Below are 26,849 nucleotides of genomic sequence, written 5' to 3'. Positions count from 1 at the left end.
TTCTGGTTTTCTGGTGGTTAATTGAAGATAAGTTTAGTGCTTGGGCTGCCTTTGAATTGTGATCCTCAGATCTCAGCCTCCTAAGTAGCTAGGATTCTAGGCGTGCAGGTATGAGCCACCGGTGCCCACCCACACTTATGTTTTTCCAGTCCTGGGGCTTGAACTCTGGGACTGTGAGCATCTTTTGCTCAAAATAGTGTACTTGAGGTACAGTACTACTACATATAGCTTTTTCTAAGTAGTTCATTGGAGATAACAGTCTCATGGACTTTTCTACCCAAGCTGGCTTTGAACCACACTCCTCAGATCTCAGTCTCCTGAGTAACTAGGTGGGAGAAACCTGCACCCAGCCCTTCCCTCACTTTCTTTAAATTTTGTAGGATATACATTGAATTCTTGAATGCCGTCTACCCGCTTCTCTACTTCATTTGTCTGCTCCTGTCTCTATGACCCCACCCCACCCTGTTCAGGGCTTCCTATTGTTCATTTTGTTGAACTTTGACTTTGTCTTTCTAAGGAATTACATGATTTTTAATTTTTTTTTATTTTTGTCAGTCCTGGGGCTTGCACTCAAGGCCTGAGCACTGTCCTCAGACACTTTTTGCTCAAAGCTAGTGCTCTGCCACTTGAGCCACAGTGCCACACCCGGCTTTTTCTGTGTATGTGGTTCCGGGGAATCAAACCCAGGGCTTCATGTATGCTAAGCTAGCACACTACCTCTAAGCCACTCTCCCAGTCCATGATTTGAGTTTCTCCCACATTTTCTTGATCCATTCATGCATTGAGGGACATCTGGGTTGATTCCATACGTTGGCTATTGTGAATAGTGCTGAAATGAACATAAGGAAATGCAAATCTAAACAGCCCTGTGATTCCACCTCATCATATTTATAATGGCCATTATCAAGGAAATCAAACAATAACAAATGCTGGTGAACATGCAACCAAAAGGGGACTCTAATACACTGTGGGTGGGGCTGCAAGCTTGTTCAATCACTCTGGAAAGCAAAATGGCAGTTCCTCAGAAGACTACACAAAGAATTACCTTATGATCCAGCAATTCTACTCCTGAGGATTTATCCAAAGCGTTACAAACTAGAACCCAGTAAAGCCACCAGTACCGTCATGGCCACCCCCTCATATCCAACTTCTCCTTCTGAGAGTAAACATGGAGCCTTTGCACCATGCTCCATCATTAACATTCACAGTATGCTCTTTTGGCTTTGATGCTTAGTCATCTCCCGCTCATTCAGCTTTATGCAGTTGACCTTTTCAATGTACTGGAGAGCCCTCTGGGTCATTTTAGAGACTTCCTCTTCTAACTCATGCACGTTGAGTCACTGTCTTGTTTGCAATCTTGCCTTGAAACGAAACAAAACATCTGCATCAATAAAATCTTGGACACATGTCTTACCATGTCAAAACTTTCTTTGAAACAAATGAAATCAAGGAATGCCATGAATTTCCCAGCCATTGTGCCTTAGCCAAGTGAGGCTTCTAGCTGATAGTATAAAAATAAATCTGGTCATTGGGAGGAGGTGGGAGGAGGGAAATGGGGACAAAAATCATGAGAAGGGGTATCAATGTGTAAGAAGTGATGCACCTCCTATCTGGCAAATGTAACTGTAACCCCTCTATACATTACCTCGACAAGAAAAAATAAAATTAAAAAAATAAATCTGGTATATGCTGATGCTGAGGCCCTGATTGAAACTACAAAATTTGTTTGGGGAAAATGGACCCATTCTAACATTATCCAGGTGACTGTGCCTTCCTTGTTGTCATTTGATCAAAACTGCAAATCTAACCTCTGTGCCCCTCCCCTAGCAGGAACCCTCAAGACCTAGTAAAAGGTTTAGGAACATTAATTTGTACTAGTATTGGAGAGCATTAATGGTAAACCAGGCTGCAGTCTTATCTCAGGCTGTGTTACCACTTACTCCATTAAGTTCCCCTCTTTTACACAATTCCAGGAGAGAAACAGACCACACTCTTGGTACTTGCTAGTGATCTCAGGCCTCAAGGAGAAGATATTACACCTTTATATGAACCACTTCACTACATGCCACTCCAGTGTAGACCCATCCATTCTTCAGCTTTGTCAACCACCTCCACAGTGACTCTTCTTTGGCTAAATCTAAGAAGAGAAACCCTGGGAACCAGAAGCATTTGATTGCGCAGGATGATGGCAAGAAGGGCGTGAAAAAGCACCCAGGGTTATACAGGCCTATGGTAGCTGACTTCTTCTACCTCTGTCTCCCTCCACCTATTCTTTCCCAGAAGTTCCTCCCAATTCCTCATTCTGTGAGGAAAATGCACATATCTATAGCCATTAAACTTGGCCCAGGAGAAAAGCCTGACCTTGATTATCTGTGGCTACTTTGAGTTCTCAGGAAGACATAGTAAACCTAAGTCACTATTTTAAAACAGTATAAGAATTCTCAAGTGATGAAAAACTTGCAATGTAATCATTTCCAATAGCCATAAGAAAATGAGTGCCACACTCAGCTGGGAACTAATGGCTCACACCTGTAATCCTAGCTACTCAGAAGGCTGAGATGAGAGGATTGTGGCTAGAATCCAGACCAGGCAGGAAAGTCCATGAGACTCTTCCAGAAACCTGGAAGTGGCGCTGTGGCTCAAAGTACTAGAATGCTAACTTTGAGTGAATAACCTCAGAGTCAAGGCCCAAACTCTGAGGTTAAGCCCCATGATCAACAAAAAATAAGAATTTTAAAAATGGCAGACTCTTTAACAAAGTGGTATCTGAGTATCACCTGACAAAGTAGTATCTGAGCATCAACAAATAATCATATCTAAAAATCACCAAGCCCTTTGGAGATTCCAGGGTAGAACATTTCAGTTAAAATGAAGGATGTGCTAAGACCCCAGATGGAGGTTAGCATGACAATTTTGAGAAACAGAGAGAAAGTCAATGTTCCTTACAATATGTCATTTCCTGGGGCCTGCTAAGAATATACTTCCCATCCTCAGACTCCCACAGATATTTATTTCAGTGAGATAAATCTCAAAGCCTCTCCTCACAATAAAGAGAGAGGATGGGAGATGGTCAGTGAAGTTATTCTTGAGAAGAATGATCTAGAACTTGAGCATAAACACACAATAAAACATTAGATCATTAGCTATTATTAATGTGAAACTCATTCTTGTCTACTTTGTGTGATATATATTACTAGAGAGGGAATACTGAGTAACTATCCTCTCTTGATGTTTGGGCATCCTATAAAATAAAACCAGTCATTGAATTCTTTGAAAAGATCCCGTGTCCAGGAGGCAGTAGTCTACAATTCTGACCAACATAACTAAGAAGACATTAAACAATAGAATCCTCTGCTAGGACTATCCTACACATACAGCAATTATTACAGTTGAGGGAAACAATGGAGTCTATGTTTTGGGGGTTATTCTTTCCAATGGAAGCATATAATTCTATTACATATGTTACGTATATGTATCATATTTTCTTGATCCATGACCCAGATAAGATCATGTTAAGCGAAATAAAATCCAAAACATGGAAATAAGAGGTTTGTCTTAGTTGTTGTTGTTTTAATGTACTGTGTGAACTTATTTCTTTTTTCTTGTATTTTTCCCTTTGGTTTATCCCCTGTTGTCACTGTATTTCATTTTAGTACCCTGTGTTTTGTATATATGTTTGTCTGAATTGAGGAAGGGAAGGGGCACAACAAAATGGTGAGACAAAGGGCAAGGGATGAATCAATGCAACCCGCAATACTCACAAGACAGTGTGTTGGAAATGAACTTCATAACTTGTGGGAGGTGTCAGGGGAGGGAAACTGGGAGTAAAACAAGGGAGGGGCAACAATATTCAACAATGTACTCATTGCATTAATTAGGTAACCCCTCTGTAGGTCACCTTGACCATAAAAGTAAATTTTTAAAAAATAGGATTAACTTCACATTGAAAAAAATGTCTCTTGGTGTGCATGTGACTAGTGGTAAAGTAAAATAAGCTTATGAATCTGTCATTGCCTCTTTCTGGAAGTGGCTAAGAGTAAAACATGGTAAAATCAAAGTCCATTTTATGATATATGTACCATGATTACAAGATGTCTTGGATATTTCTTTTAAAAAATGAAACTCTCATTTAAAAAATAAGAGGTCATTCACATTTTTCTCCCGATGCAAATGAGTAGTGGCCAGTATGCTTTGTTACTGGCTACTCCATTCCACTGCTGCTCTGAGGACCAGAGGGCTAGCCAGGCTTACCCCTACTCTGACAACGCATTTCCACGCTGGATTCCAAAGCTGGCACAGGTAGGCAAGGGATGTCAGAGGCACTGGCAGGACAGCAGAGGTCCTCCATGCCCTGACTGAAGGGCTGAAGTGGCACTTGATCGAGTTCAGGAAAACTGAACTCTTCATCCTACATAGAAGACCAATGTCCATTGTCCATCCTATAAAATAAACAGTGTCTACACCAAATGTGTCTGAACCAAATGAGGTTCTAAGCGTGAATTCTTAACTGGGTAGGATTAATATCCTTATAAACAAAGACAAACACTGGTGTGTTCTGTCTGCCTCTCCCTGTCTCTCTGTCTCTGTGTCTCTCTCCCTTTCACCCCCCTCACTTTCTCTCCCTTCTCCTTTCTCCACGTGAGATGATACAGTAAAACAAAGAAGATAGCCACCTAAAAAACTATGACACAGCTCTCATTGGGAGCCAAGTGAGCCAGCATCAGGATCTTGGATTCCTGGATTCCCAGCCTCCAAAAAGCTATGAAAAAAAATAAATGTCCATTCTCTTAGCCCCTCCATCTGTGTTATTTATCCTGGAAGCCCGAGCTGACTTAAGCTTTCATCAGCATCCTCTGAATACCTCTCTTGCCTGATGTTCCTTCCTAACACACATCACCACCTGGATAATTATATGTTCATCTGTCATTAGTGATTTTTAATATCTTCTGATCAGACTACATAGTCCATGAGGAAAAACTTTATCTGTTTAATCACTGCTATTTCTCTGACATCTAAAAAAATGTGGCTGTCTATAAACATTTCCTGAAAATGTGGAATACATGAGAAAATAGAGATATTTTTGAGTATTCATTAATAACGGAAGAACAGCCTTGCTCTTTCACCAACTGAAAGCTCACCATGTCTCACCTTCCTAGAAAAATGGCAGATGTTTCCCCAAGGTAGAACACAGGAAACTTATCAGGGAGAGAAGAGCAGAAATGGATCTGCACTGGTGTGGGATGTCAGATGATTTGAGACAGTGCAGAGACCAGAATTTGGTACTATAGTGGGGATGTTTCATTTTTATATCTCTTCATACATTGCCTTGTATTGCAGTGCCTCTCACCCTCAGTACCTGTTCAAATCGCTCAGGCTAGAGATTCTTACCCACTGGGAAAATGTGATTCATCTCTCATTACAGACTTATGAGGTGGGCTTTGGATCTGCTGCCACACTGCAGGTACATCTCAGAGCTTCTAAGAGCACTGGGACTCATTTCCATGGCAGGCTTGCTAAGGGTGTCCACAGAGACATTGCCTCATGGATCTGTGCTTGATATGTTGATGTCAGACCATTAACTTTATTTAAGACTCCAAAAGAGATAAGTCTGCAATGACTCTGGCACAGATGAGCATGAAGTAACACAAATACTTATTCCTTAGGTTGACTGAATCTCATATTTCTTAAAAGTGGACTATTCAGTCTCCATATCCAATGGCTAAATAAAATCCCTGATATCATATAATCTTGGGTTGCTTATATTAAATTGTTTACGATTAGAACACAAAAAGCAATTACAAGAAGAATTGAGCAGGGCTCTGATGGCTCATGGCTATAATTTTAACTACTCAGCAGGCTGAGATCTGAGGATCATGGTTCAAAGTGGGCCTGAGCAAGAAAGTCTGTGATACTCTTATCTACAGTAAACTACTTAAAAAATAAAAAGCTGAAAGTGGAGCTGTGGCTCAAGCAATAAAGCACTAGCTTGAGCACAAAAGCTCAGGAATACTGTCCAGGTCCAGCCCCTGGATCAGAAAATAAAGAAATAAATAAATAGCAAGAATCAACAGGCTTGGATCAAAAGGTAGGCACCATTGGAAAAGGGGAAAATCTAACAAAGGCAGTGAATGAAGATGAGGATGAGTGGGTCATATTGCATCACCCATCTATGATATTCTAATAGAAAAGTTAAGATCAAAAGGAAAAGCAAAGTTGGCTCCTTCTTCAGAGTCCAGGATTTTCAGGATTGAAACTCAATCCTGTTGCTCCTTGGCTGTCGAAACATCACTCCCATATTCCCGCTCTGTCTTCATGTGACTTCCCTTGCTGTATCTCCATCTTCTCTTATCCTAACTCTTAAAATGGTGTCATCATTAGACTTAAGGACCCACTCAAATCCAAGATGACTTTGTCTGGAGGTGCTTAGCCTCAATTATATCTACAATGATCTTAATATGACCATATTCTAAGGTTCACGGGTTAGGACATGGATAAATTTTTTTTAGAAGATGCTATTCATGCAGGACTCTTAACCCAAGTTCTCAGCACATACCAGTCTCAAGTCACAAATACTGGTTGTGGTTTGATCGTAAAGTACAAATGGGACAGGTGGGAATGAGTTGTTTCTAATCTTTAATGTGCATTCTCTTTTATTCTTTCTTCAAAACTCTGCTCGACTTATATCTTACCAAACAATCAAATAATCTCTATAGAATCCAGTCACGGCTTCCCCTCAGTCCCACTTGTTCAGACCTCTCCATTTCCATGAATTCAAATGTAGTTATAGAGAACATTGAAATGAATATAGGCTTTAGCTCATGACCCTGTCCCTTATAGACACATCATGTCACCAGGTACTCACTCTCTCTGGGGTTTAGTCTCCTAATCTGTGAAGTAAGAGGTATATAAAATTAATGTCACTGTAAATAGAGCACTGAACTCCTCCTCCTGCTCACACCCAGCAAGAGTTCTGCCAATGCTAATGAGTGTTATCCATCTTCCAGGTACATACTTTATCTTTCCGTGATTGAGGGTCTCATCCTGGTATAGCAAACTGATGGGCATTTTGGGGAGTTTTCCTGAGGCTAGAAAAGAGACTTAACTGCCCTTCAACAATCCACAAATGGATTTTTCACGTGCTCTGAAATTCTTTGAAAGCTTAGGAATGCCCTTGAATCTGAATGCATCAGTGCTGTTTCTCTGTTTAGGAAGGCATGCCCGTTCACTATCACTGATCGTGGGCATTAATCCTAATTTAACACCTCCTCCAAAAAGAAATTACCTTTCGATAACAACCTTTTCTCTCCTTACACCCCGTTCTCTGTATTAGCTTTCCAACTATTCTTTACAACTACTCTTTAGGGGCCGGGGGTGTGGCCTAGTGGTAGAATGCTTGACTAGCATACACAAAGCCCTGGGTTTGATTCCTGGGTACCACATACACAGAAAAAGCTGGAAGTGGTGCTGTGGCTCAAGTGGTAGAGCACCAGCCTTGAGAAAGCCTAACAACAGTGCCCGGGTCCTGAGTTCATGCCCCAGAATTGGCAAAGCAAAACAAAAACAAAAATATTCTTTAAATAAGCCTGTCTCCTTATTTTCCTTGTGAATGCTGAATTTTAACAGTCTGTTGCTTCTTAAAGACTCTAATACTGTTTTAAGTTACAACATTTTGACTTGGCCTAACAACAGGTATAAGCTAACCATTGCAAGATTGTAATGTCAAATTAAAAATGAAACTTTGAATTTCTCTGGCACATTCTGAATGCTGGTCAAAATGATAGCCGGAAGCTTAACAGAATACCTCCAGAGTCTTTGGAGCCAGAACAATTGATGATAATCAGTCTTGTTTGAATGATTAATATATTTCCTTTCCTCCTAATTTCATGGGAGTGACAAATCTGCATATTGTTTGTAAGATAAAGTAACATGTCACCATGATTCATAAATCATGTTGATAAGCCAATTACTGTGTCCCTCCATCTCCCTAGATAGAAGAATACCATTATTTCCTGGAAGGATTCTAACTGCTACTTCTTAACTCTTTCATCTACTTCCAAGGCCAAGATCAGAATTAACCATTGTCAGTCTGTGTACCTAATCTAGTCCTTCAGTAAACTTTGGCTAATATAGTATACTGGTTTTCTTTTAGGAGCACTTTTTTCTGATTCATAATTGTCCCTACTGTTCTTGATTGTATTTTTCCCATTTATGTTATTGATTACTCCCTGAACTCACTTGAGTTTAGAGTTATTAATAACTCCTGGTAGGCACACCCATTCAGGACTGCCTTTGTCATTCTGAGTCATAGATTTATATTTTAAGCTTACTCAGAGTTAATTGTCAGATTGCTTGATTCCAAAAACCACATGCTAAATTTCATTAAGTTATAGCACTTTGGTATTTCCTAAATTGTGACATTTTGGTTTTACGATGTAATAAAACAACAGGAACAATATGCCTGGACTTTTTCCTCAGTAAAATACTTGAGTTTTATAACTTAATATTTTAATTAAAAGCAAAGCCTGTCAGATTAAACCCAGAACAAAGTTTAAGATGCACCTATGAGCTTGACTATATGATGCAGTAAACAATGAGATCATATTCTCTTTCCTACTTTGACCAAGAAATTCTACAGGACTAACATAAACATAGTAGCCTCCCCCCAAGCACACACAAACACACTAATATTTATGTTGTCCAATAAAAAAAATGACCTGCCTTGAGTTCTCTGGTACATTTGGACTGCTCATCAAAATGAGTCCCGGAAGTAGTACTGAAGAGTTCAATACCGTCTTCAGAGCCTTCTCAAGCAGATGGGTGTTATTCTACCAATTAAGCCTTCCTTGACCAAACTCATTTGCTTAGCAAACTGTTTTTGCATACAACATCTACTTCCTGGCCTTGCAAAGGCAAATGCAAGCTGATAGGTGAAATCTGTGATAACTACTGAAACTGAGGCCATCAGCCTGGCAAGTGACTAAGGCACCCCAAACAGTTAACAGATTTTCATGAGACCTTGATCGTATCTCAAAAGTGCTCAGTTCATTTTCTTCCTCTGTCAAAGAGAGAGCTTATGTCTTCCTCAAGCTCAAATTGTTTCTGGTTTGTCCCCAAGATTTACAATGTTGTAGTTAGGTATGTTCAGTAAATGACTAAAAGTTTAGGAGAGGGAGTTTTTATAAAAACAGAATTCCATGTTTTCTGAGGTCAACATGGCTTTGCAAACATAGTTAAGATTCCAAAGCAAAATAGTTCTTCTCTTCCCAGAGACTTGCTGTAATTCCCTTAAGTGGCATTTCATGTCTTTTAGGTGTGAAGATCAGCTGATGACTGCTTCTATCTATCTAAAGGTTTTCATGGAATTATCAGCAGAAATCTTGGGCAGTTTCATCTGAAACAGAAGATTTAAAGGGCTTCTTCAGTTCTTTTACCTTGACAGAAGTAGATCTGAAGTTAGGAGCCACAGGGTTTCCAATTTGTTCATGCGGTGGGCTCTTGTTCTACTTCAGTGAAGGAGGACAGGAAAGGAGGTCACAGGCCCATCTCTTCTCCTTGTGAATCTTTGCTTCCTAGGGTTTAATTCTAGTGACTCATCTTCAGGATTAGTTTAAGTGGCCTGGAAATAACCCCACTGTTTTAAATGATGAATTATCTTTTGATGTACAGGGAGAAAGTGGGAACTGATTTTTAAAGTCACAAATACAGGATACCAACCTCTTCAGTGTAGGATTCAGATTGTGAAATGTAAACAGTAGAAGGAATATATGTTTCTTCAAATTTTTCAACCTGAACATTTGTGGGGGTTTTGTTGTTGTTGTTGTTGGGTTGGTTGGTTTTTTTTTCTATGAATGAGAACAAAGTTGTCTGAAACTTGCACGTCCAATTAACTAAAGAAATTTAAAAAAATAATGCCTATTAAGCAACTCATTCTTAGAACAGTTCCTACATGTGAGCTTTGGCTTTTCTTCTGGGTGATAATCAGTACTGGAGAAATGAAAATACTCTATTATGTATTTAAACTGTCACCAGGATTGCTACTCGACTGCCCTTCAGTGAAATGAACAATGTGTAGTGGCATTCTAAAAACCTACTGCTTAATGAATTTGGATCTATTTTTTCTAGAAAGGTTTGATGAAAATGAAAAAAAAACATCTTTTGAAAGTCGTATTAATTCAGATTTATTACTTATAAGACATGAAAATCTGACTCAAAATAGCACTTAAGAAATAAAGGTAACGTGGCTGGTAAGTCTGAGATTTCTGAAATTTGTATCTGGTGAGGTTTGGTGAGATTTGCCTGTCTGTTTGTCTCTCTCTCCCCCTCCTGCCCTTCCTCTCGCTTTCTGTCTCTCTTTCTCTCTCTCTCCATCTGCTGGGTTTGCCTCATTCTCATAGCCCAAAGCCTACTTTGTCCTTACAGCTCCAAAAAGAGGTTTTCATGCTGGTGCTTTGATGGGCTTTCTTTGAGTTCGGTGCCTATGGCTGAACCCATCACTATGGTCATAATAATGAGCTATGCTAGTTGATCAGGTTGGGGTCACGAGCTATCCCAAGGAAAGCAAGGTGCTTGTCCTAAGGACATGTTGGGGCTGGCAGTTTTGGGAAGGAAGAGAAGCTGGCAGGCACTCCCAACACACAGCAGGACATATATTAGCTTCTCCACAAGCACATTGCTGGAGAGCTGGCAGTGAAGTCCAAGCTCAGGCAGAGCTTTCTTCCCTATACAATGATCTGCTAAGGACTCCTAGTACTTGCGGTGACCCATGAACACTTTGAAACCTCCCTGCCCCAAAACTATGCCATGCCCTGAGGCACCTTCTAATAAATGACTGAAATGGAGACACTCAAAATTTTATTACTGATGGATGCCAGTGGATCATACCTGTAATCCTAGCTACTCAGGAAGCTGAAATCTGAGAACTATAGTTCAAAGCCAGTATGAGCAGCAAAGTCTGTGAAACTCTTAGCTCCAATTAACCAGCAAAAAGCTGTAAGTGAAACTGTGGCTTAAATAATATAGTGCTATAGTGCTAGCCTAAAGCCCAGGATCAATATTCAGGCCCAGAATTAAAGCACAAAGACCACTACACACACACACACACACACACACACACACACACACACACACACACACACACTAATATAAATACAAAAGACAAATGACATAAATAAAATACCATCTTATTATCAAAGTATCAGAAAAACATTTGCCTTTTTTTCTTCTGGTGATTGAGTCTGGGGCACTGCACATCACAAGTAAGCATTGTAGCACTGAGCCAATCTTCCAGATTGGAATAGCATAGATATGGTCGAAGAAAGTTGTCAACACACTATCCCACTCCATCAGCCGGTGGAAGTGTAAAGTATCTCTGAAATAAGCAATGCAAATGCAAAATCATTTACATTCTGACATGACCTCTTTGTCATGGTTTTCACAACTTACTGTTCCTCTGTCCAGAACACCTGTCTCCCTGAGCACACATATCTGACCATTGGTCTTCACTCTCCTCTCCACAATGACATCTCTTGTCCTGTTTCTTTCTCTCTCTCTCTCTCTCTCTCTCTCTCTCTCTCTCTCTCTCTCTCTCTCTCTCTCTCTCTCCTTCTCCCCCCTCTCTTTTCATATATATATGCATATATGTATGTATATATGAAATCTATTGTATAGATCTCATATATCTCATATATGTTATATATCTCAAATATAAGATATATATCCTAAGGGCCGGGAGTTTGGCCTAGTGGTAGAGTGCTTGCCTAGCATGCACGAAGACCCAGGTTCTATTCCTCAGTACCACATACATAGAAAAATGTCGAAAGTAGTGCTGGGGCTCAAGTGGTAGAGCTCTAGCCTTGAGAAAGTCCAAGGACAGGGCTCAGGCCCTGAGCTGAAGCCCAGGACTGGCAAAAAATATATATATATATATCCTATGATCTCATGATATATGATATGATATATATGATATTTCATATATGAGTTATAATATTACATCATACATCACACATATATTGTATCATATATTACATATGTATTTCGCATTTAACATTATATATCACATACTACATGTGTATCATGTATTTTGTGTATGTGTGTATATGTGTGTGTTTGTGTCTATGTATCACATTTTCATGACCCATTCATCCATCAAACAGTATCGAGGTTGTTGGCTCTTTCCGTGTCTTGGCTATATAAATAATTCAGCAATAGCACAGGTGTGTGAATGTGTTTACTGTATTCTGGCTTACAATCTTCTGGATAAATACCCGAGATTCTTCAAAACATAACACTTCCTCATGATCCAGTGAAACTGCTCTTCCAACAATTTTGATGAATCAGGACTTCTAAAGAATTCTGCTCCTTCTAGGACACAACGTGTTGTCTACAGCTTTCTTTCACTCTTAGAACAGAAAGCACATTGAAATTCCCACTGGACATGGATTCAAACAGCCGATGAAGACTCTGCCATCGTGCGCGATGGAGAAAGGAAGTGGGCTGTCCATCACATAAGGACTGCAAACTTTACACAGTAGCCTGGTCTCTGTGAGGATTTTCTTTCCCCACCCACACTGCTCAGGGGACTTGGCATGCCCTTGTTCCTTCCTGCCTGTCATCTGTCCTCTGTACCCTAGCATTTCTCTGCTATGAATAGTGTTTATATCACTCAGTCAATTCAATGCTATTTCAACTTACTGAGGCAAATGTAAGCAACACTACTAACAAATATAGATTCTGGAATGTAAATGTTAATTTAGTTCTTATTTTATTTTTCTTCTAGAAGTCACAATTGGGGAATAAATGGTAATAAAAGTAATAGGCAGGTACCACCAAACATCTTAACAACCAGGAAATATTTGCTGATGCCACTGAGCCTTTGTTCTACTTGTATGATAAAAATGACACTGACCTGCACAAAGGGATCCGAGCTCCATGCTCCACTGAGAACTCGTGTCTGGATCAGGAGCCATGTTTGTTGGGGTTTGGCAGGGGGGGCTTCTTGAGGGCCTCAGCTTAATAAAAACAAATATAATGGGAATTTGATATTTTTTGTCCTCACTAATGACAGTGTCAAGGGAATTTTTCAATTTTTCAATACCTCTGTTCTTGGCAAAAAAAAAAAAGAACAAGTTGATACTATAGTAAATTCTGTCATTTCTTCAAGAGTTTCAAATATTTTAAACAGAGTACAGTAGGGTTGGATTTCCTGTATCATTTGCAACTATTTTGAATAGACCATGATGCTTAATTTAATTTGTATCAGGGATTTCTACACTGACTGACTATATTTTCTCTGGAAAGTGGTTTCAGAAATCATGACTGCTAGAATATAATTACCTAGACACATTATTTTCCAATAAGACATTGCTCAATTTTGACCATAAGATATGCCTCAGGTCAAAACAAGCTGCTCCATGAAAATAAAGGATAAAACCATATAGAAAGAGAAATTCTCAATATGAAGCTACACTGTGGATGAACACATTGACAAAATTTTACAATATGTTCAGTCAGTTCTGGTCACACAGTTTTACAGATGATATTCAGAAAGACTGGAAGACTTGTCTGATCACAGAGCAGATCAAAGGCTTTCTGCCTTGACTTTTTTTTGCTGGTCCTGGGGCTTGAACTCAGGGCCTGAGCCACTGTCCTTGGGCTTTCTCAAGGATAGGACTCTACCCCTTGAGCCATAGCACCACTTCCAGCTTTGTCTATGTATTTGGTACTGAGGAATCGAACCTGGGTCTTTGTGCATGCTAGGCAAACACTCTACCATTAGGCCAAATTCCTGGCCCTGCCTTGACTTTTTTTTCTTATTTTTTTTCTTTTTTTGCCAGTCCTGGGCTTGGCTCAGGGCTTGAGCACTGTCCTTGGACTTTCTCAAGGCTAGCACTCTACCACTTGAGCCTCAGCACCACTTCCGGCTTTTTGCTATGTATGTGGTACCGAGGAATCGAACCCGGGTCTTCGTGCATGCTAGGCAAGCACTCTACCACTAGGCCAAACTCCCCGCCCCTGCCTTGACTTTTGATGAAATGTTTGTGCATGTCTTTGTAAAATCTGTTTGTTTATTCAATTACTGTAAACTTAATAAATAATTAACAAGTACCAGGCATAGAGAGTTAATTGTGAAATCATGTTATCCCTGCTCTCATGAAGCTTACATTCAAATGGGTAGGACAGATCAACAAATAAATCATTACAACTAAGGATATGAATTATAAAGAGGTGCCCATATATTTATAGTTAAGCTTTTCTGGAGGAACAGAACCAATAGAATATACATTTACTTTGTCAAAAGGGATTTATTCAATTGGCTTACAGAACTGGATAATCCAACAAATGTATACCTTTCTCCCAGAAAATGTAGCATCTGATACTTTCCTAGCTCAAAGAATTTAGTCTCCTTCTTGAATTACAAAGACTGACCATCCTAGCAGAAAAGAAGTAAAAGACACATGAATTGGGAAATTATTCAAATAATTTAGGAGTAATGAGAATTCCATCTCCCCTCTTTCACTCTATAGCTCAATGAACTAAACTTCATATTTTATACGCTAAACAAATGTGTCACTAAACAAAGTGCTCATAAAATATAGTTGCTACTATTGGGGTTGGGGCTTGGCTCATCAGAAGCGCCCTTGCCTGGCAAGCGCAAGACCCTGGGTTCGGGTCCCGGCTCTGGAAAAAAAAGCTATAAAAGACCAAAAAATTATATATATATATATATATATAGTTGCTACTGAGTCTATTGATTACATGGAAGATCCTGACCACACCTGAACCCTTTGGCTTTCTTCAAATCTGTCCCAGAGTCCTTGATGTTCATTTCTAGCTAATATTTATTGTATCTTGTGGATATAAACAGGATTTATTTCTCAAAGTCTCCTTAGGAGTCCCAGTATCAGATTTTGCACACTAGGATGTAACATTTTTGTAGGTGACCATACTGCCTGGCTTAGTAAATAACTTGACCCCTACAGTGATCTAGAATCGACTGCTAATACTTGTCCAAAATCTGGTTGGTTCTTTAACCAGTTGGTTCAGCTGGGATGGTTCTAATGAAGTTGGAGCTATAGAATCAGTTCCCCTGGGGACTAATTAACTTCATACAGGGAAAAAAACCCTTCCAAGTTTCCCTCATAACCCCAGCCACCTATTTTGAAAGTGAGTACACTGGGGTATTCTACATCATTCTCCCTCCAAATTCTACATAGTCCATCTTCTTCCAACTAAAGCTATTGGAAAGGGGATTCATTTGCCAGCTCAGCTTTCTTATTTTTGAATTGCATCTTATCTGTTCGAGTTCCCTAGTCTTCTCATCACCATTAAAATAAGTTTCTACAAAAACCACCAAAATCTGCCCTGAATGAGGACCAGGGCATACATCCAGATATAGAAATAGATAGATTTAAAGGTGACACTTTGACCTTTCCTCCTCATCAGGCCACATTTGGTAATAATGAGTAAAAGTTTACAGATAAATTGGTCTCACTTAACATGGCATTAAGTAAAGGCTCCCCTTTACAACTTCAAAAGATGTGACACTGGCTACAAATCATGAAATCATAGAATCTATTGGTCCCAATGCTTACTGCATTATCCAAAAACTGCTTCAAGTACACAATGGAATAGGATTTTATGGGGCAATTAAGGTTTCAATTCGGAGATGTTACCCTGAAGAGATGTCCAAACCCAAGATTTAACATCTATTCTTAGTCAACTACCATTATATCAGTGTATATAATACACATATCTAGAAGCCCGGAGTGACACAGCAGGGAGAAGGAAGAATACTTACAGGTGACTCACTCGTACATTCTTGCTCAGTTTTGATGTAAGTGGGTAAATGCAGAAACTGCTGTTCAAGAAGGACATATTAACCAGTCTCTAGAACACTTAGGGTTATTATGGATCTAAATTCATGCTACAAAGTTTAGTGGGGAGGTGATCCCAAGAAGTTCCTGTAGTGGAAAAAAGGAAGTCAGGACAAAGTAGTTGATGAGAAAGTTATTAGTGTGGGCAATTAGCGTTCAATTCCATTAGTGATCTCTGACAGACAGTAAAATTTGCTTTTGAACTCTGGATTGAGAAGCTGGAGTCATTTAGGCCCAATATCTACCAATCCTGTTGATATTTTTCCTTTGAACATTAACTCCTTGGTATTTTTGGTCTGACTCACCTGTTCTTGGGGCAAGTGCAATTCACCAGCCAGAGAAGCCCATGGTCCATTAAGAGACAAGTAAAGCCATTGATGTGGTTGAAAATGCTGAGTGCTGAGGGACCACTGAATAACAGTATTTCCTATGTGTTTGAATACATCATGCACATTTCTGGTGTTGTGTAACACACCAAAAATTTTTATCTTTACTCACAAATTTTCCTCTTCTCCAGGTTTCCTCACCATTTCATGTTTTGCAGACATATGAATTTTCATCAACCCCCCCAAATATGTCTCCCAACCCCAGATACCTGTAAATGGAAACTTATTTGAAGAAATAGTGTTTGTTGACCTAATGAAGGGCCTTGAGAGGATCACCTAAGATGGGCCGTACATCCAATGACAAGAGTCCTTGTAAGAGTAACACATTGAGCATTTTGAGACAGAAGTGCAATCTGACCAGTAAGGCAGAGTTTGGAGGGATAGAGCCTAAAGCCAAGGATCTCCTGGCTCCTCAGACTAAATTTATTAACCACATTCTTTCACTAAGACACAGTAAGCGACGCCAAATCCTTCAAATAAGAAGGAAGCACATTGTTCAAGTTGAGGCTTAAGTAAATAGATGATTTGCTAAGTCTAAGTACGTTCTGTGGAATATAAAATTATTTCCATATGAAATCTGAACTACACAAGATGTCCTGTATTTTACCTAGCAACTCTAAATGTGGGTCCCTCTTCACAAAACACTCATTGACTAAGGGTCCACATAGTTCAGTCTCTCATTTCCTTGTCATTTACTCTAGATACATGAGAACATACAACCATCACCAATTTGATCCCTGCCCACCTGCTTCTCAGACTTCTTATAGCTACCATATGGATTTTTATAGCAAGTTTGTTTTAGATAGTTGATTCCTATAGAGAATTTAAACTGCGAGTGTAACTCTGTTTTTTCTTTTAATTTTAGTATCACTCTCCTTCAAGAGTAATAGTCATTTGTCCTTAGTCTTGGCTTCACTTTCCAGTTTCAGTTACCTGTAGTCAACTGCAAACTCAACGCATTAATATTTGCCCAAAGATATTGTTTGCAGTGCTGGAGCTCTAAAGCCAGGGTCTTCCTCTTCCTACCATCCCAGCTTGATGCCTTTGAGAAAAAAGTATTGCATTTCATAACTTTTATTACATGACATCATCATAATTGTTCTGTTAATATTAGCTATTGTTCATTTCTTACTGTACTTAACTTATGTAATAGAATGTTTGTATAGGAAAAAACGTAGTCAGTGTACATTTATTAGAGAATTCATGTATTGAAGGAAACTGTACCTACTGTACAGCTTTCAGGGGAGGTACATACAGTGCCATACTTCTATTCCTTAGACATGTGCAGAATGAGGCCTTGTTTGTTAACATCCAATACGCAGGAACCTGTTTTCTAAGAAGATGATCACTGCTCACCAAGCCAGCTGAGTCAGGATAAAGCTGGATCAATCTGGACAGTATGGGGTGCCTGTTCTATCACCCTCCAATGGCCTAATACTGAACACATGAGTATGTCAAGCTTCCATCACTATCCATCTGACTCCATACTGACGACAGCTGAGTCCAGGCCCAACATCAGGACACTGGCGATCGCCCGAGGTGTTCATCTTCATGATGTCTCTCACTTGCTCAGAAGTTGTTGGTTACACTAGTTTATACTAAAGGTTTGGCCCTCTTATGTGTCTTGACTTGGCTTTCAAAGACTTTGTCCTCTCTTCTTCCTATCTCATCAGCCCCCACCCCTCTAATTCATCTTTTCAAGTCTGTCTCCACCTCCTGATAATGTGTCTGCCTTCAAGATCCACTTTAGCCATGACATGACTCTATTCCACCTGGCCCCAAGTCCCCACATATATCGAGAATATGCTTCATACATTATGATGTTTTCTCTTGTCTTTTCTCCTCACCTAAGTTCTAAGTACTTTAAATTCTGGAATAAGGATATGGAAAATAAAAACTATCCCTGAGGTTGATTTGTGGCACAGTTAGTGTCATTGTACTGTCACTGTGCATTCATTTCCCTCCTATAAACTAGAAAAAGAGAAGTTTCTGTTTGTTTAATGGCTTCCTGACAGTGTACTTATTTGAACAACTTTGAGAATTCTGTAGTATCTTCATATCAACTCGATAAAGTTGGGTGTGTGTGTGTGTGTGTGTGTGTGTGCGCTGATCCTAGGGCTTGGGCACTGTTCCTGAACTTTTTTTGCTCACAGCTAGCACAAGAATTCTTTCATGGTTTTGATAGTGAGTGGTGATGATTCTCAACCCCTGAACTCTGTTTTCCAGGAACCTTCCATTCATTTTGTACATAGTCTAGATTCCAGGCACTTAAACCATTGAAATAGAAACAAGTGAACAAAAATGTGGACTTAGAGGAGCTATATATCAAATGTTCAAAAAGCAGCCAGCATTATACAAGAAGAAGCTAATCAATACATCGTTTCTTTACATTTCCATAGATAGTTGAAAAAACTTAACTCACTGAGTCTCCCAAAACACCACACTTGCTCAGAATTTTGACATAATGGACTTGACAGAGCTCAGGAAGTATTAAAACATCTAAATATAATTGATAGTTCTCCTGAGGGGGAATAAAGAATCAATGTTCTACTTTTCTTCCAGTTTAGTAAAACTGAAAAAAAGCTGACTTCCTTGAAAAAAAAATCTAAATGTTTAATCCAAATAAGTTCTGGGACTTCACATAGCTCCATCTTGCAGAACTGTGTTTAAAAATGCATGGTCCAAAAGCTAAAACGTGACTTAAAGAAAATTTCATTCTTTGTTTGCTATTCTCCTAGAATTTAAAAGGGATAAAATTCCTGCAGTACAGGTACACATCTACAAATCCTCTTTCCTCACAAACCCTATATCCTCCCGTCACTATTTCTTTTCTATATTCAAGATGCAGTGACACCCCTTATCTTCTTAATCCCCAGAATTTTTTCTGACATTCAAACAACATGAATGCTTTCTTTCTTCTACTTATTTCTGTTTCAGCACCCTTTTCTACTTCATCCTCTGCTTTGACATTACACACATAACCCTAAACCAGATTAGCAGAGTGCAACATTCCCAAGTGTGAGTTATTAATAAAGGCTTCCATGGTTTTTATGCTTGTCTATATTTACAATTTTTGCAACTTGACTTCATAGTTCCTGGTAGGAGGCTAAAAGTGCCAGTTCTATAGGCTCAATGGTTTCCCTCATTTGTCATAATCAGTAGAAACCTTGGGCTCTGCTAGCAGAGATTTACAATAGAGCAAAACCTACATATATAAGGCCATATAATATGACGCTAAGTGAAAGGACCTCCAGGATATAGAAACAGAAGCCATATAATGAGTGACTGTTGTCCTTAATGTACTATGTTATCTCTCATCTCTTTTGCTGTCCCTTGGTTATCTCATATTGTTACAATATTTCACCTTGTTATCTGATATATTCTATATATGCTTAATTGGTTATTTGAAATCAGATAGGGAAGGGGAGAAAACAAGATGAAGGGCAGTGGTAGGAAATGGGAACCAAGACATGAGAAAGGATATCAATGTTTGTGAAGTAATGCACCTTCTATCTGGTGAATATAATGTAACCCTTCTATTAATTACAATAAAAATATATGAAAAAAAACTAGCTCACTCCACCCGCCCTGTCTCCCCCACCGTCGGTTAAGAGTGAATATTCATCACACTGTAGAACTTGAAGTGCCAGGATCTGTGCGTTACATATGTTATGCTAACTGTATTCCCTTGACAGACCTGTGAGGTTGATAGCACTTAATGTTCACTTAATAGATGAGACAACTTAAGGCTTAAAGATATTAAGAATCTTGTCAGTAAAAGCCAGGTGGCTGGTGGCTCACATCTGAAATCCTAGTTACACAAGAGGCTGAGATCTGAGAATCACTCTTTGAAGCCAGCCTGGGCAAAAAAGGCTATGTCCAATTAGCAACCAAAAGGATGGAAGTGGTGCTGTGGCTCAAGTGGCAGAGCATCAGCCTTGATTAAAAAAGTTAAGGGACACCTAATTTTGATTATGTTCTAAAATCTAAGTGCCAGTGGTTGTATATAGAGATTCCCTTCTTGAATGTTTGTCTGTTAAACACATTTGAAATATGATGTAAAAATCAATGTTAATAAATTCTTTAATTAAAAAAAGCTGAAAGTGCCAGTTCTGAGTTCTATTCTCACAAGGCACTGCCTACTTCCTCATTCTCTTTCTCAAAACCGTGACATAGCAAGGTGAACAAGCTCATACCACCTTCAGGAAGATGAGTAGAGGAGGCCTACTTGTCCCAGCTAAGAGCTTTCTATAGTAGCCCTTAACCAGCCAATCCAACAATGATAGAGAACAGATATCTCAATTGCTGAACTGGCACTCAAGTCATCTCAGACACACGAACAAACCTGGCTAAAGACACCAGTCAACCATAGTCTTATGTGTGAATTCATCTTTCCTGTGGACAAGCTAACTAATACACGGGTGAAAAGGAGAGAAAATCAGACCTGGACCCAGAGAGGAATACTCACTTGGAATAAATTTTGTTTCCTTTGACAGAGGCTGACATTTGTCAGTGAACATTTCTTATAGCATTACCAGACTTCATTGTGTTATCATTCTGTTTTTCTTTTGGGCTTTTCTACCAAAATATCTGGTCAGAATATGAAAACTATCCAAAAATATCTTATTACAAATACAGGAGCATTTTATCTTCTACTTGACCTTAATAGTTGAACCTGTAATCCAAAGTTGAGGGTTTTCCTACCACCTACCTGGCTGCTGGTTAGAGTCCACTGCCTAAGAGTTTTATCTGACAGCCTTTCCTATTGCATCAAAAAAGCATTTGTCATAATTCACAAAAGGTTTATGGATAAGCAACAGCACTGTGTACATCATTGGTTTCTGATGGAGCTGTAATAAAATCTACATATTTGCTTCATCCTCTTAGGAAATATTCACCTTCTGAGAATATTTGTTTGACTTCAGACATTTTTTACATAAATTATTTTGAAGTTAGGGTATACCAATGAGTCACTTCAAAAGGAACTACTTCAATCACATCCAAAAATTCTATAACTTGGTTTTTGAAAAGCTAGGCTAGAACATAATACTGAGAATAGAGCATATGTTCAAGTGTTAACAAATATGCACACCTTGAGATAAATTGGAGTCGAAAATGGTATGTAATGTCACCATCTGGTGACTTCTCCAAATGTTACAACTACCTCCATGCCAACAACCACCATTTTAGTCATGTGTTAAGCAAGAAGAGATCAGTTTTTAAAGACAGGTAGAAATTGTATAGTCATCCTTGAGAAGCTCATAAAGGACTGGATATCTCCGTATCTTTGGGGTTCTTTGCTTACAACATAGAAATCTCAACTGTCACAAACTGAGCAAAAAGAAACTTATTGATTTGCCCTTTGGTTAATCACATATTGTCACTGCATCTGGCCTTGTTACCTGGTATATTGCATATAAGTTTATTTGTCTATTTGAAATAGGAACTGAAGGGGGAAAACAAAATGATGGGGGCGGGGAAATGGGGACAAAAACATGAGAAGGGGTATCACTGTGTGAGAAGTAATGTACCTACTACCTGGCCAATGCAACTGTGACTCCTCTAAACATTACCCCAACAACAATAAATGAAATTTTTAAAAGAAACCTATTTGAAAGGATATTTGAAAGGGGATGAATTTCATAATTAAAATAATAGCTAACCAACAGAAAAGAAAGTAACATGGGAAAATGGCTCAGTGATCATTAGTTCTCCAGGAAACCAGAAAGCTAGCCAGGCTAAGAATGGGTGCTTACTATATTAGTGTCACTGTGTTTTACTGCCTAAATCAATCTTCAGACATATACCTTGAACAATCCCAATTTTTGTAAATTCCAAACCTATTCCAGTTTCATAATCTGTACACATTTTGTTGACACCTACATTGGAGATTTTCTCATCATTTATTTAATTTAGTCCTGTTATTATTAATAATAACATGCCACTACCCTTCCTGGATTGTCTTTCATATGTTTCCAGTTCTTAAACTTGTTCTCAATTCTTCTGTGAATCGCAGAGAATGATTAAAACAACCTCCCTACCGGTCCTCCATGCTATCTTTCCACAAGCTTTTCTTTCAGAAAAGTCACCTCGCTGTGTCCCCAGCAGAGTCAATGGTCTGTTTGTTCTCCATTCAAGGTGGACAGGATAAGAAGGAAGGATCATGCTGAGTTGAATTTAGGCGCTGACCCTGTCTCTTTCAAAAAGATACATGCATGTGAATGTCTCTTTACACAACAGCCAGCAGGTGAGTTTCCCTAGAGTATCTTAAGCTATTTTAGCCTGGAGAAATGTTAGTCTCTCTGCACTACAGATAGGTGGGGAAGAGGCCAAAATTATAATAAGAAGGCAGGCAAGATCTGTGGAATAGCCTCAACTTCAAGACCAGCCCCCAGCCATATCCAATCATTATATGTGCTATACCTTACATCAAATGCTTTACACGCATGATCTCATTTAATTTTCTTGTCTTCACTTTAGAGTGATTTCTCTTGACTACAGATGAAGAAATTAGATATCAGAAGGTAAGGAAATATATTCAGGACTATACTTAGAGGAAGCTTCAGAGCAGAAGTCAGATGAAGTGGTCTGTTTCCCAGGCCCAGAATACATCACTGTATTCACAAGGGCAATGATATCCAATGCCAGTGGTGGAGGAAGAGTCCCCAGTGCAGTGGACAGCTTTGTGATGCTTAGGGAAGGGTTGGGGTGGAGGCAATATCCCAGAGAGGATCCCTGGGGAATCCAGTCTAGCCTGTAAGAACGTGGCTTTGTTCTCATATCTCAGCAGGAACCCCTATGCCCATTATAAAGACAAAGGTTTGTGCCCATGAGAAGCACCCTGCAACCCTAAGGTCATGTTACATATCCAGTCATGCATCTAGATTTAAAAAAAATACAGTAGAGTTCCTTAGCTCACCACGTGTTCCATACAGGAGCCACAGCTCCATTCACCACCATAGGTCTGATCACTATCTCCATTCCTGATGAATCTCCCATTCCCTGATAGGCCAGAACCCAAAAACCCGCTCAGAGTCCTTCTATCCCTCTCTCTAGTGGGGTGAAACCTGTCCCTCAAGCCAGCAGCATTTGGCAGTAACATTGCTTCTTTCTAAGTGAACCTTTCCTTGCTTGAAAACATTACTATCCAGCTGGACATGGTGGCTGTGCCTATAATCCTAGCTACTCAGGAGGCTGAGATCTGAGATCTGCGTTTGAAGTCAGCCGAAGCAGCAGAGTCCACGAGACTCTTACCCACAATTAATTTCCAAGAAGCCAGAAGAGGATCTGTGGCTCCAGTGGTGGAGTGCTAGCCTTATGCAAAAAAAAAAGCTCAAAAACAGTACAGTGCCCAGGCCCTGAGTTTGAGCCCCTGGCCCAGCAACAAAAATAAATAAATACATAAAAAGTTACTATCTACTGATGCATGCTACTGTGACTTGTGCCTCTCAGGTTAAATGCTTTCTCTCCTGGCCTTTAGCTTTTCGGGGAAGGATTCCCCGAAACAGTCACTCCCAATTCTATCAGTCTCTGGGGTCCCAGTTCTATTTGATAGCCTATGATCCTTCTTTAGCAGCATATAGGTTTGGGAATTCTAGAATACCCTAGGGCCAAGCTCGAACATGTCATCACAGCACAAGAAGCAGAGTAGAGTGCTTTACCAACCATCCCATGTTGTAAGAGGTGGGCTATAATGGATGCTCAAGTGGATTGGCAGCACTCATCTCCAGCAAGGTTCGCTGGGGTCCAAAAGCCTGCCTGACTTCACTCACTGAAGGCTATGCACAAAGACTACCACTCTCACATCCTTGCTCACCCCGTCTCACTACTTCTTTGCATCTATAATGGATCTTTCCATCATGAAGATCCTTCTCCCTCATTTCCCCAGATATCTACTGGCTTTTACCCTTTTAACAGAGCATCTTCCTCTCTGTTCATTGCTGGTAGAAAATACAAGTGATGAATAACCTGGATTTAGTTCTTTTTTTTTAAATTTATTTCTTTTAGAACAGAAACTTATTTTCTTGGTTTATATTATTTAGAACTAAAAGTAGCATAGCATTTGATTATTATTGAAGTTGTTGTAATTCTCCATTTACAAGGTGGTCCCTGGGGGGATTGACAGTTCATAAATTCTAGCACCCTGGTACAATTGGTAAAGACATAGTTTCTCATATTCTTCCTCTTCTTTTTTTCCCCTCACTATTCACAATAGTTTGGGAGCTTATCAACAGAGGAGTCAATAAAGGAAATACAGTAATAATCACAACGAGGTTTTACTCAGCCATAATGAAAAACTAAGTCATTTGCAAGAGAAGGATGAGAAAAGTAGAGGCCATTGTACTAAGCAAATTAAGTTAATTTCAGAAAGACAAATATGACATGCTTTCTCGCCTATGCTGAGGGGTTTTGAAGATGCTTCTGGCCATCGTGGAGGGAAAGGTTAGAACATCTCTGATCACAGAGGTGAGGAAGCACAGGGGCTTTGTATAAAAGCCTGCTTTGTGACTGCCCTCATTGGACCATGTTCACTCAGCAGCGACTCTGTTCTCAGACTCAATTGTTAAAACCGATGGCTTCACTTACTGGGGGCAATGCTACCTCCCTCCACGTCAAGCCATTGTAGCAAAGAATCACCTCAACCTGGCCACTGTCTGGTGGGGTACCAAGTCATGCCCAGCTCTGGAATGAGTCCTCCAGAACCAGGACTGGGAACCCTAGGGCTGAGGATGGGTTTAGGGGGTGTGCACTGATGAGTCTCCCCCAACTTGCATGAGGGTATTTAAATGTGCATTTCCCAAAAGATCCAGCCCATAGCTTGGGGCAAACACTCTTCCTCACCCACCCTTCCTCAGTGCCATTGTGAGTGCCGTCCCCTGGATTTTGTAGCCACCATCATTCCATTCAGTCAGCCCAGTCCAGGCTAATCTGCCAGGGGCCTCCAGCCTGTGCCACTGACTCCCCATAGTCAGACTCACCTTGCAGCTAGAAGGCAAATGAAAATGCAAATTTAATTGGCATAGTCTCTTGACTGGAGAGTTCTGATCTCCTTCCATTTACCCAGTAGCTTCTGCTGTTTCATTTCCTCTCTTTTTCTTTGCCTTCTGAGGATGTGCTGGTGGGATATTGAGACTTGAAAGTTAGATGATGGGTACCCAAATAAGGCTAGACAGAAGTTCTAATGTTCTACAGAGCAATGGGGTGATAATAGTTCACAAAAACTTCCTATGTATATGCATACATATATATTATGAATCACTACAGAGGGCATTCAAATGCTCTAAATATGAAGTATTAACAAGGAGTTGCAAATACTAATAGGTCTGATTTGATCAATATCGATTGCATACATACATTGAAATATCGCACAAATAAGTGCAATGATTGCCCTTATGTGCTACCAAAAATTTCAAAAAAAATTATTAAAGGAGATGGAAATGCTAACTGCCCTAACTTTGATCATTACATACTATGTACATGAATCATGTTATCACACAGTATACAACAGATTTGGATCAATTAAAATAATAAATTGGAAAACATAAAATACATATCATAACAATTTTGAGTTGAACACTACTGGCTCACACCTCTTTATCCTAGCTACTCAAGAGACTAATATCTAATGACTAAAGAAGTTCAAAGGCAACCTGACAAAACTGTGATTTTTTTTAAACTTTTATTTTATTGTCAGGGTGACGTGCAGAGGGGTTACATTTACATTTGTAAGGTAGTCGAACATTGTTCTATTCTTATATCCAACTAACCAGCAAAACACTGAAAGGAGAGACATGGCTCTGGAGGGGTGAGGGAAATCCTGAGGCTTGATGTCAAGCCCCAGTAAACACACAGACACACACACACACACACACACACACACACACACACATTTTAAAGTAGACTGTATATACAGAACTGGGGTAGAAAAGTAGCTTGATGATTCAAGGATTTTCTTTTTAAATTGTATCATTTAATTCCTCCCCCCAATAAAAATACTTTCAGAAAAAGAACAGGAACCTGACCTTGGCATTTTCTTGCCCATTGTTTGGAGCACTTGGGGCTCTTGGTCCCCTTGCTACCATTTTTCCAGCTCTAAGACCCCAACACACATTTACATTTACACAATACTAGTTCAAGCACACCAAATTCAACATCCATTCAGGAGGATCCCAGGACAGTACTTACATCTCTGTTTCTAAAATATTCCACACTTGAAGATCTCAGTGGCGTCATCCATTTGATGTTTCTCTGCAGAGCCGAACATTCTGTCACTGCTTTGCCACTGTCATGGAGAAGGAAAGCTGTGTGAGTGAACAGCCTACTTTCACTGCATGTTGTGCCTCAGAAAAGTGTATAGAAGCTGTTTTCAAGTAGCACTGACTAGCTAGGCTTTATTTTCCTAAGGTATCTTACATTTCAGTGGGTAACAGAAATGAATAGAAATGAAAATCATGTCTCATTGGTTGAATGGTACTTTTTGTTTGGGGGTGGATACTTGGTGGCTTGTTTTAGCTGTTTATTTCTTTCTTTGACCTAAATGCACTAAATATCCACTGGATCTCATGATTGGGAAAAAAATGAAGTTGCAAAT

General features: G+C 39.6%; 1 long non-coding RNA gene across 1 annotated transcript; it reads right to left on the bottom strand.

Moving 5' to 3' along the window:
• Nucleotides 1–857: 857 nt before the first annotated feature.
• On the bottom strand, nt 858–26,531 carry LOC150048851 (uncharacterized). The gene is made up of 3 exons (XR_016539108.1): nt 26,444–26,531; nt 25,237–25,373; nt 858–1,361 (listed from the first exon to the last, which is right to left on the bottom strand). It is a non-coding gene; the product is annotated as an uncharacterized LOC150048851 (long non-coding RNA).
• Between the last annotated feature and the right edge of the window lie 318 nt (nt 26,532–26,849).

This window comes from Megascapheus bottae, chromosome 21 (genome assembly GCF_031878675.1).
Source record: "Megascapheus bottae isolate mThoBot1 chromosome 21, mThoBot2.hap1, whole genome shotgun sequence".
Classification (NCBI taxonomy): Eukaryota; Metazoa; Chordata; class Mammalia; order Rodentia; family Geomyidae; genus Megascapheus; species Megascapheus bottae.
This window is presented reverse-complemented; position numbering and strand designations above follow the sequence as displayed.